Below are 12,144 nucleotides of genomic sequence, written 5' to 3' on the forward strand. Positions count from 1 at the left end.
GGTTTATTTTAAAAAAGGATACAGCCTATAAACAGCAAAATAGGAGATGCAAAGGGAAAGATATCGAGAAAAGCGTGTGGAGCTTCCATGACCCCTTTGGATTTGCCACCTTCTAACAACCTCCACATATTCATCAAGCCAGAAACTCTCTGAGCCCCTTCAGTTAGGTTTTATTTATTTTTTTAATAGAGGACTTCTTAGATAAATATGGTTGAGTAAACTATTGGTCATTGGTGATTAACTCAACTTTCAACTCTTCTCTGCTCCCCAGTGGTTGGAGCATCAGGATAAATGTTGCAACTTTCTAATAACATTGATTCCTCTAGCAACCAACTCCATTCTGTAGTGATCTAGGGGCTTTACAAAATCACCTTATTAACATAAACTCAGTTGTGGTTGAAAGGTGCTTGTTATAAATAACAAAAGACTCTCCTTTCATCTTTATCAGTCTGGAGCTATTTTATGAATTGAGGACAAAAGACCAAAAGTTACAAGAAAAATAATTTCATCTCTCTCTTCACATAGGGTTTTAAGAGCTATATACCAGGAATAAGGACAATGATCAAATTTGTATTTCTTATTATACATCTCAATATCACACACCCATAATATCTTGTCATAGGTGTCTGTAGGTCATTCTCCTTGCAGCTTTCCCAAGCAATGCCCACTGCTTCTCCTTGCCTAAGATCCAAATAAGGGAAAAGATAACAGTCCTTCAGGCAGCCCATGAGATGTCAGAACATTGTAAATGCAGTCTGTTCTGCTCTGTTTATTTTGAAAAAGGGAATTGGAAATTCAATTGATGCCTTAGATATTCTATTTTATATATTCACTGGTAACCTCTTGTTCTAGGCATCTGTGGAGCTGTCTCTCCACATTTTTCCTTGAGAAATACCTGCTGCTTCTTTCCAACTGATATCCAAGTTTTACCACCACCTACCCCTCTGCCACCCTTCCCTGATTTTCATGTGAGGTGAAACAGAGATCTGAACAGGCAGTCCTGACAGATTAGAACATTATAAAATTCCCTCTCTCTGAATCAGGGGAGGGAATTGGGAAATGATTTGCCACTTCCTTAAAGACCTTACCACAATGGGGACCGAGGGCAACAGAAAAACCACAGAATTTCCTACCATTTTGAATGAGGCTGTTTCTTGATTTGGTATTTGGTTGGTTGCTTTGGACCTTTGACTGTTTTATGGAACTACTGTAAGGTTATTCTAGCCAGTATTTTGGTTATTGTTTATGTCTCCTTGGGGAAACAAGAGCCTAGAGTTTGCTTGTCTGTCATTTTGCTCAAGTATATAGATTTTCAAACCTTTCTCAATGACATTCACTCAGCCTTTGTGAGAACCATTTACCTCATTTCCAAAGTAGTTATATTAATTTCTAACTTTCAGTCTCTTGTGAATATCAGTTTAGCTGGATATGTAAGTTATTATCAAAGGGCTTGGTATATTGTAGGCCTTCAGTACATCATAACAATAACTTTAATTATATTATTATTTTGAAATAACAGTTTGGAGAGTGATATTATATTATTTCACTACCAATATCCTGAGAGACTTGAGGGAATGATGGGGGAAAACCTCTGCAGTATGCTAATTCTAGGTTACATTTTGTCTAATGGAAAGCACAGAACTCTTACTTACCTTATCCTAAGTTGATAGATGCTTTGTATAAGTCTGAGTTAGAGAATGGCTTTATAATCTGATTTCCACTAAGAAGCTCTTCTAGGTTGGCAGATTGCCATGGCATCCAGACCCAAAATGATGGACCCAATTTGTCTGCTGGAAAGTGTCAAGGTGCTGTCAGTGAACCAAAAATCTCTGCAGATTCTTGGTGAGATTTCTTTGCCAGAGCTGGTGGTGGCCATTGTATGACCGTATCATACAGGCAAATCCTACTTGATGAACCATCTTGCAGGTCAGAATCATGGTGAGTGTTGTACTGGGTCAAGGACCAATTGCTTGATTCTAGCTAATACCTCAGCTTCTTAAGTTTTGTTCTGATCATGTGTAGGGAGAACCAAACTTCTCTTAACAAGTCAACTTTCCACTCTTAATTCTCACTGCTAAATCACTGTCTTACTGTAATTCATTATCATATTGTATGTTTAATTCCTGTAAAGCAAAATTTCTCCTACCAATTCTCACAATCCTACTTTATTTTACATGCTTAAGCACTGGACTCTTGCAATTGTGTCTACTCGCTCTTGAAACACATTTTGCTTTTTTATGGACTATTCTCATCAACATATAAATGTGTTCAAATGTCTATAATCTTAAAAATATCTCCTGTATGTTATATACTACTGTGGCTAACACCTCTCCCCACTTTTGAAAAATTTCTCTGACAAACAATATAATCTTGATTTTCTTTTTTACACTTTTTTCTCTTCCCATGTCTGTCTTCAGTCCATTTCTCTCTGGCTTTGAACCTCACCATTCTTTCAAGATACTCTTGTTATGGTTATCAGTGACTTCCATTTTGTCTGATTCATGGATTCCCCTTTGCCTCTATGTTGAGCCCTTGCTTGGTATCTTTATCACAATTAATATTCCTTCCTCCTTGAAACAGATGACACACAAAGTAGGACATTCCTGAGGAAATGGAGAAAGCACCAACTCGTATGCTGGGATACTGACATTCCAATAGATCTGACTCTGTAGCCCCTTGGTGGTTTAGATTATCTGCTCTAACTGAATGCTGCTTTCTCCCCTCTCCTCACAGGCTTTCCTCTAGGCTCTACAATGCAATCTGAAACCAAGGGCATCTGGATGTGGTGTGTGCCTCACCCACGCAAGCCCAATCATACTCTGGTGGTCCTTCTGGACACTTAGAGCCTGGGGGATGTGTGAATGGTAAAGCAGAAAGTCACAGTTAAATAGTTTTTATTCTGGATTTTCCCCTTATCTCTCCATGGTCCTAGAAATTTTACTGCTTTAATCTGTAAAATCTAGAAATCAATTATAGTAAATAAGGCAAACTATGATTTGTTTGAATCTCACTTCTAGGCAAGATATCATGGTGTCTTAGATAAATTCTTTTATTTCTTGGCACTGTGTGGATGACTTGATTACATTTAGTAAGTCATTATTGAACAGCTGAGATCCAGGCCTTTGGACTTAGCATTGTAGATATCAGTGACCAAAGTAAAGGTCCTGCCCTAAAAGAGTCTTTAGTTCAATTGACAAGACATTATCTGCAGTCAGATTTAGTACCATGTAATTGGGAAAGAAGCAGGCTGGATAGAAGAAGAAATTACATTGCATTGCAATCCCCAATTTCTGGGAATTTCATGGGAGCTCCATGGCTGGAATGGCTTTTTTGAGTTATCCTGAGTTTGGGACAGGGTTGCTGATACATTTTTGAAGAGCTTCTCCAGAAGCCTTTCTAATTAAGAGGGCTGACACCTGAAGACTGTCTTCCACCAGCACTCCCAACAGCTGGGGGAATAAGTCCTTCAGTTTTGAAAGGTAATCCAGGCAGCACCTGACTGGTTTTGAGAGCTTACAGTTAAGCATAACTAAGAAAGAGGAGAAGTATCAATCTGTGAGTGAGGAAAAATTTCTGATTCACCTTCTTAGCTACAAGGTGAAGAGTGTATTTGAGGGTTGGATTTAAGGGACGGGTTTACATTTTCCATGATGTAGTTCATCAACAACTCATAGAGTGTTCTGGAAATCTGTGAGACATTTCTGAATGTGCAAGTTCTATAAAAGTAATTTTTTGTCCTACAAGAAACATTTTAAAATGGATTTTTGGTGTTTTAGCTTTCTGCTAATGGGTGAAATGAACTATCCCTCCTTTCCCCCTTTTGAGATTTATTTGGAAATAATACTTACATTTTTATAGCTCTCTCTTTTTCCTCAACGGGAGTTAGAAAGTCTGTGCTTATTTTTAAAGCCATATATCAAATAATGATATAATCTTCTTGTTGAAATAATTGTTTGTCATAACTGCTACTGCTTCTTATCCTAATTGATTATTTTTAAAAAGTGGGTTTTGGGGAAAGAAAGTAATGAATAAACTCTTATCCCCCCAAAATCCCATTTAGAATCTTCTCAAAATAAAACACAGTTTTTGCATTTGCACTGGGAGCAACTTTACATACCATTTATAATAAAAAACAATTTCCAGTTTATGCCATTATTTAGACAATGCTATGATTTATACAAATTAGCCTGGGCTTTAAGGCCCTTGATTAGGCTGCATGAAAGCTCACCTTAACTTCTCCACTTGCCCTCTGCCCTCAAGTGACTCTAACTACAAGACCCCTGTCTTCTCCCATCTCTAATTTTGTTTCTCTGGATTTTCCTGTCTATGGGATCACCTTCATTTCTTCAGTTCCACATATACCAGTTCTTTAATATTCATCTCAAGACTTTGAGGAAGCTTTCAGATTATATATTCTTTCTCCAAATTTCATAGCTCTGTTCTTCCTTGATAGACTTCTAAATTTTAGTTTAGTGTTATAGCTATAGGTTTCACTGCTTATATACATTACTGAGAGTAAGCCTTTTACAGATACTTCTATCTTTGTTGCAATACTGTTATGGATGTTTGTCCACTGCTTTGAAATAGTCATGTTGAAAGAAATAATCTTCATTTTTAGCATTGCTTTTTTAAAATCTAAGAACAGTGGGGGATATTTAGTAGCTTCCTGCAAGTATTTATTGATTGGATATAATTTAAATACCCAGTTATGCCAACTATGGTATATTTTACATGGACGCTGATTAATAAATATATGCAGAATGAATAAGTGCCCACACTCATCATTGAATTCCTAATTACACAACAGGTACTGTATTAGTTTTTCTGTGTATGTTATTTTACTTTATCCAATTGAGGAAAAAGAAAGCACTGTGAACATTAGAATCCTTTTATATATGAAAAATTTGCAAACACAAGAAGTGTTTCTGTAATTGTCAAAGTTGATATCTGCATTTACTTCTGTCTTCAAGCAATTTCTTTGCGTGGTGAGTATGTTAGCTGAAATAATAAATGAAACCATGATTGAAGAAGTGTACAGATGAATTTCTAATGTAGGGGTAAACTTCTAACTCTCTTGTTCTAATGTGCTTTCTAGGATGAATCTAAGAAGGATTCATGGATCTTTGCCCTGGCCGTGGTTCTGTGCAGCAGCTTTGTCTAGAACAGCATGAGCACCATCAACCACCAGGCCCTGGAGCATCTGCAGTATCCTTCCAGGTCCTGAACCACCATGTTTCACTGAATTCATGGGAATGAGGATAGAGTCAGTCTCTCCTTTCCTGTCATTTAGTTTTCTTGGGTGGAGCAGAGGGGACCCATGGCAAAAGAGTGTGTTTATAATATTTTTATACTAGAGAAATGTGGGAATTGTTGGTAGTGAGTTTCTTTTCCCTAACCAAATCTTAGTTATGCGACAGAGCTTGAAAAACATCAGGGAGGGCAAAGTCCTCTCAAACACCTGATAGAGTAGAAGATTCCACAGAATTTGTGAATTTCTTTCCAGACTTTATCTGGACTGTATGGGATTTCACCCTGGAGTTGCAGTTATGTGGTCAGCCTATCACAGAAGATGAGTACTTGGAGAATGCCCTGAAGCTGATTCCAGGTATCAGAGTATGGCCTGGGCAGTGTACGGCCCAATAGAGTGTGGGATCTACTAAACAATATCCCTCATCTCTGTGATTGCATTTGTATTTGAGACTAAATCAAAGTCTGTGGAAATGGTGGCTGGAAAGTGGGTTGCAAAGATCTAGGGGCTACAGTTGAAGTTTACTCAAGAAAAGTAAAGTGTAAAGTGAAATTACTCAAAACCAATTTGTTTTTTTATACATCTTTAAATTTAGCATCCAGATTTAAATGGGTGCTGAAACATTCTAAAGACTGGACGCTGTGTTTCCTATTCCTTCAATTTGTCTCTGTTGAAGAAAACAACTAATCAGCTAATTGTTAGACATGAAACTGCAGTGAAAAGCTTATCTAATGAACAAAATGTAGATTTCACATATTATTCTTTTCAAAGAGGGATATAAAACTTTCTAATCCTGTATAATTATATCATCAACAAAATGATTCTATGTTGTAAATAAACTTGAAGAGGTGACTGTCTTTACAATCTATGCCTTTTCAATAATATTGACAATTATTAGAACATTCATTTTACCTTCCACATCATAGCTTTCTCCTAATTCCCACATGTTTACCCATGATTTAATTACAAGGTAATAAATAATTTTCATGGGTTACATTTCCAAGGATGTGTGTCTATTGAAACCTTGAGAGAAATATCAATCCCAATTTATTCATTCTTACTTTCACGTTTCTATTTATGATTTCTCAAAACAGCTATTAAGAAATTGGCTGGCAGGAGAGGACCAGATATAATCATTTACCTTAAAGAGTTTATAGATTAGTGGTGATACCTTAAAATTACATTTCAGGTACATTTATACTTCAGAGGTTTTTACTAAAAAATAGATAACCCTGCATCAATTATTTTTAGCATCAAAACAGTTTTCCTTAAATAATGAGGATGTCATTCCTAATATTCCAATTACTGTCCATGATCCCTTGTCTGTAGCTCTGTTTTTGGTTCCACAGCTCAATTCCTACATGAGGTTGAGTTGAGCAGAAAGTTTCATGTGACCTTTCATCCTTTTAGCTGCTAGTTAAGCAAACACATCATAGGCAACCACTCTACTATGTGCATGTCTGGAGAGACCAGCCATAGGTTTCCTTTACTGGATCAGATGTCTCCCTAAATTTCTCTGCAGTTATATCATTGGTATAAGTCTGATGTGCAAAGAAGTATTGAATGTCTATGTTAAAAGAGTTCTATGTGTAGAAATGGCAAAGACACACAAATCCCTGCCATGAACATCTGTAATCCCCTCGCCCGAAGACTCTACACACTCTAATCCCTGTTTTTCTGTCCCTCAGGGAAGAATCCCAAAGCCCAAACATGCAATCTACCCAGAGACTGCATCAGGCATTTATTTCCAAGATGGAAGTGTTTTGACTTTGACTGGCCAACATAGGAAAAAAAAATTCTAGCCAATATTGGGATGGTATCTGAAGACCAACTGGATCCTAAATTCCAGGAGCAAACAAAAAATTTCTGTTCTTACATCTTCACTGATGCAAGGACCAAGACCTCACAGAAGGAATCATGGTCACTGGGAAAGGTGAGTCCCTTTTTCCCATTTCCATGGGGACTGCTATGTGATGAATATTTTATATAATGTGCTTTCTACAATTTTTGTTTGATTCTATAAAGAATTCTGATTTTACAGACATTTATACTCCATGAAGAAATCTGTATACTTTATAATTATCTCACTTTGGGGGCTTTACAAATTCCTCCTCCAAATTGCAATTTTTGTCAATGATATCGGTGACTCCCACTTATCTGAAAACATCCTCCACTTAGAATATAATCACTCTTTTGGTGTAAAAACAGAATACTGCATGTTTTCAAAGGAAGTCCTATACAATAAGTGTTCTTCACAAGAAGAATTCAAAAGATATTTTGAGAATTTATAGTGGTCCAGAAATAAATATTAGCCCAGAAATCACTGAAAATCCATTCAAAGGCTCAGAATTAGGAATAAATTAAACATGGTACACTTTGCCTCATCTGTCTATCTATGTAATCTATATTGCTTTCAATTTTTAAAATGAGAAACTGTACTTTCCAGGTAGCCCCTAGTATGTTAGATACAAGTAGATATTAACTTTTTTAGTCCTGTGGCCTGGAAAACCATAAAAATGAAGAGTCAGTAGGAAAATGAAGGTGATAATAGTAGAAGGAGGTAGGGGTGCGTGTGTGTGTTTGTGTGTGTGCATGTGTATATGACCCTAGAAGCATAGTCTCAGAATCCTGGAGCCATTGACTGATAACTTGATATTTAGCCCCTAAATTTCCTGGCTTCTTCAGGGCTGAGGACTCTGGTTGTGACCTACCTGGATACTAGCAATAACGGAGCAGTTCCTCACTTGGAGAACCCAGTGACAACTCTGGCCCAGCTGGAGAACTCAGCTGCCATTCAGAAGGCAGACAACCACTACAGCGAGCAGATGGCCCAGCGAGTGAGCTTCCCCACAGACATGCTGCAGGAGCTGCTGGAGGAGCATGATGCCTGTGAGAGGGAAGCCCCTGCAGTCTTCATGGAGCACTCTTTCAAGGATGACAAGCAGGAGTTCCAGAAGAACCTTGTGGTAATCTGTCTTCGTATTTATCATATGTCCCCTCCCCTTGAAGAATGAAGCCTAGAAGTGTTGTTACTGGTCCCACGGCTCATCTCTTACTCAGGGATAAAATAGTCCATGTTCTCATGAGGGACAGAGTTTCAAAGGACTACATTTCCTTCTTTTTTGACTGCTAGAACTCAGGCAGTTTATCTGGAACTCTCTTTGACCTTCAATGAAAAATCAGTATGGATATCCTCTTGAAATAAATACTTCTGTGGATTCCAAGCCTGTCCAGAACACCCAAGACATTCTTTAGCTGGCTTCTTTTTCTGTGAACACACTCCTATGGCTGGGAACCAAAATTTCTCTTTTCAGATCCACATCTCTGGCCACTTTCAGCTTAGGTTGCTCCTTGTTGTATCTATCATTGAATACAGACAGAATCACTGAATGTGGCAGGTTCAAGGAACCAGAGAGATTAGGTAATGCAACTCCAACAGCTCAGATGAAATACCCAAAGGAGGTTAGGGAACTTCCCCATGGTCTTCCAGAGTTTTCAGAGCTGTGAATAAATCAAATCTTGTGACTGCTGTTTTATTACATGTCCTCCAACAGAATACTTTTCTCATGAGGAACACAGTTAGACCAATTTTTCTACCAGATCCTTTGGAAATTTACTTCCTCTGTTCCTTGCTTCTGGTGACAGCCCTCTATCTTTCTTCCCTCCAGGAAATCATAAAGAATAAGAAAGAGGATTTCTTGATGCAGAATGAAGAGACATCAATCAAATACTGCCAGACTAAACTTGATCAGCTTTCAAAGGCACTAATAAAAAGTATCTCAGCAGGAACTTTCTCTGTTCCTGGAGGTCATGAACTCTACAGGAAAGCAAAGGAAATTATTGAAAAGGAATATCACCAAGTGCCCATGAAAGGAGTGAAGGTGAGGATTAAGGGAAAAATGGGGAACCTACAGAATAGTCAAAGAGGTCTCCTGAAAGTCGAGAGTGCAGCTCCATGCATGCATAAAGAGAGAGTATGGGGCCATTCAAACAGCTTTGGCTCTTAAGGTTCACTGCATGCTATTTATTCCTGAAGAGAGTACAAATGTCAACTCCCAAACATGAGTACAGATTTCTTAAATCCACAAGAGACAGAACAGAAATTATTCTTTTTTTTATGCAACAACATATTTGACGTGTTGAGCACTGATAATTTACAATTCAGTCTTTGTACACAAGGATGATCACAAGTGAGAAAGGAAGTCAACTACATAGACATGTTATAACACTCAGGAAAGAGCTACTTAGGTGTTAGAAACAAATATAATAATAACAATAAAAAACAACAATAATAATGCAACTATTATATATTGAACTGTTGTTTCCTATAGCCAAAATGTTAAGCTCTTTCCCTAGACTCTTTAACTTAATCTTTCAAATAGCATTAAGAAGCATCTACATTATCAACATTTTAAAGATCTGAACTGAGAATCATAGGCAGGTTAAAATAAATTGTCTAAAGTTATAACCAGCTAGTGGCAGAAGAGAACAGCAGCACAATTTAGAGGCACTATTTCACACTGGGAAAGAAGATATGTAAAAGCACCAGAGATTTGGGGTTTGTAGAACTGAACATGATTCTGACTGGCTAGATTCTAGAGTGGGGAGAAGGAAGTAGCACTGGGCAAGCGACTGGAGAGAGACAGGTCACTCTAAGGAGCTTGGACTCATTGTAAGGAACCACTGTGGAACTTTAAACATGAAGCAAAAGTTACATGGACTTAGTTGTCTTTGCAGCACTAATTTCCCTATTGGAAATCTAATTTCTGTGCTCCTCCTTGGTTCCTCAGGGAAATGAGTTCCTCCAGAGATTTCTGAAGTCCCAGGTGGCACTAGAGTAATCCTGCAGGCAGATAAAGCCCTTACTGATGGGGAGAAGGCCATAGCAGGTACGGGGTAGGGCTGGGCTCACAGTGGGATGGGTATGTTCTTGCAGTGCCCTCTGACAGTTGTGAGAGCAAAACCTTCCCAATACCGGAGCTTCCTTCCTTTCTGTGGAACAACCCTGCTGCACCTGGAAACAGCAAAGGGAACTGTGATTGGACGCCAGACAGACAGAGCCTTTTCTCTCACATTCTGAAGTGTACTCTCGATGGTGTGGACACAGGGTGTGGGGGGAGGACTTAAGAGATTTCCTACCACTCTCTTCAATTTGGTTTGGCCTCTGAGCTCAGGAGGGTGGAGGTCAATCCTTGCCTATTTTTTCCCTCTCTAATACCTCCCTGGGGCAGAAGAGTGGACCAGGAAGGAGACAGCTGAGAAGGAACAGGAACTGCTGAAACAGAAACTGCAGGAGCAGCAGCAGCAGGTGGAGGCTCAGAAGAGAAGTCTCCAGAAACACATAGTCCAGATGATGGAGAAGCTGGTGAGAGAAAGAGAAAACCTGCTGAGAGAGCCAAACAAGATATTGGAGCATCAGCTGAAGGTGAATCAGGCTGTGGCAGTAGTAGAGCTTGATAGCTTTGTCCTCATACCCAAGGAAGGGATGGGTGAAGGTTACAGCATGGTCATGCAGAGATCACAAGTGCATCTACTGCCTGTGATTTATTAAAACCCTGAAGCCTTTGAATCCTTCCAAAACCTTTAAATTTGGCTCTGTAAGTAGACTTTGGAGAGTTCAGGATGAGTATTCCCCCCCTACTCCAAGCCCTCAGAGAATATAAATAAGGTTGAATAACCATTTAGAGAATTTTAAAATGATCCCACAGGGCTTGATTGAACAGATATTCCAACTATGTGTGTTTAATATGAACAACAACTAGTATGCTCTACCAAGATCACTACCTTTTACCAGGAGACCTGCTCAGCCCAAGGCCCTGAGGTAGATCTGTGCTGACATAAAACTACCAGAAATGTCCAGACTTAAAAACACATGGAAATGATAGATTTTACACTTGCTGCATTGCCTCCAGGTGTGGACAGATCCCCAAGCTATCATGTGGCTTGGGGGGATTTCTCTCATTGTTCATCTGAACATGATTTATAAGAGATTTCTATAATTTAGGGGCCATGTGTTTATAACAGATTTCTACAATATGGGTGACAGTGCCATCCTGAGTGGGACTGAGAATTAGTACAGACAGACCAAGGCTACCTCTCATTTGCATTTTTTGACTGGAAAATATTACATTTGTCCTCATGCCAGGCTTAGCCACCTGGAAAACCCTAAGGTATATGAATATTATTAAGGCTGTAAACTACACTTCCTCTTAATGTTTAGGTCCAAACTAGGAAATATTCCTTGTTACAAGAGTCTCCTTTCATGATTAAGAGAGAATAATTTTAGGAATGAAACAAAGATAGTCTGACAAAGTTTTAAAGTTTGACAAAATGTAATCCTTGAAAAAATGGGGGATTTAAAAAGTTTTACTTCCTTCCTCATTTTTATTTTTTTTAGGTCCAAGAATATCTGTGTACTGAAGGATTTAGAAATAAATGTGAGGAGATGAGTACAGAGATAAATCATTTTGGAGACAGGATTGTTGATACTAAAAATGATGATAGTTCCTTGCTTGCACAAGCCTTGGACAACCTTGGCAAAAGAATCACTTCGTTATTGCCTGCCCCAGCTAACATTCTTGGTAAAGTTATGAAAGTAGTGAGCTCATTATTTAAAAAGAAGTAGCTCTCCTTGTAAAGAAATCAGATATATAATACAATATACATGTATGTTCTCTGGCCTATTTCTGATGTGCATGCTTTTCACTTTCATCCAGCAATGCTTTAAATATAAAAAGTGACTTCAAGAGAATACTGATGCTTGGCCCACATTAGATAGAATAAATGCATGGACACTTTGATATAGTGTGTTCAGTTTTAGGAAATATATATGTGTGCAAAATCATATATATGTGTATGTACATATAAACAAGAGTTTCACTGAGGCTTCACTTCTA

The 12,144-nt window shown here is 38.3% G+C and overlaps 1 pseudogene; it reads left to right on the forward strand.

Moving 5' to 3' along the window:
• The first annotated feature begins 1,751 nt into the window (after positions 1–1,751).
• On the forward strand, positions 1,752–11,873 carry LOC141573695 (guanylate-binding protein 6-like; annotated as a pseudogene).
• The last annotated feature ends 271 nt before the right edge of the window (positions 11,874–12,144 follow it).

This window comes from Camelus bactrianus, chromosome 17 (assembly GCF_048773025.1).
Source record: "Camelus bactrianus isolate YW-2024 breed Bactrian camel chromosome 17, ASM4877302v1, whole genome shotgun sequence".
NCBI classification, from domain to species: Eukaryota; Metazoa; Chordata; class Mammalia; order Artiodactyla; family Camelidae; genus Camelus; species Camelus bactrianus.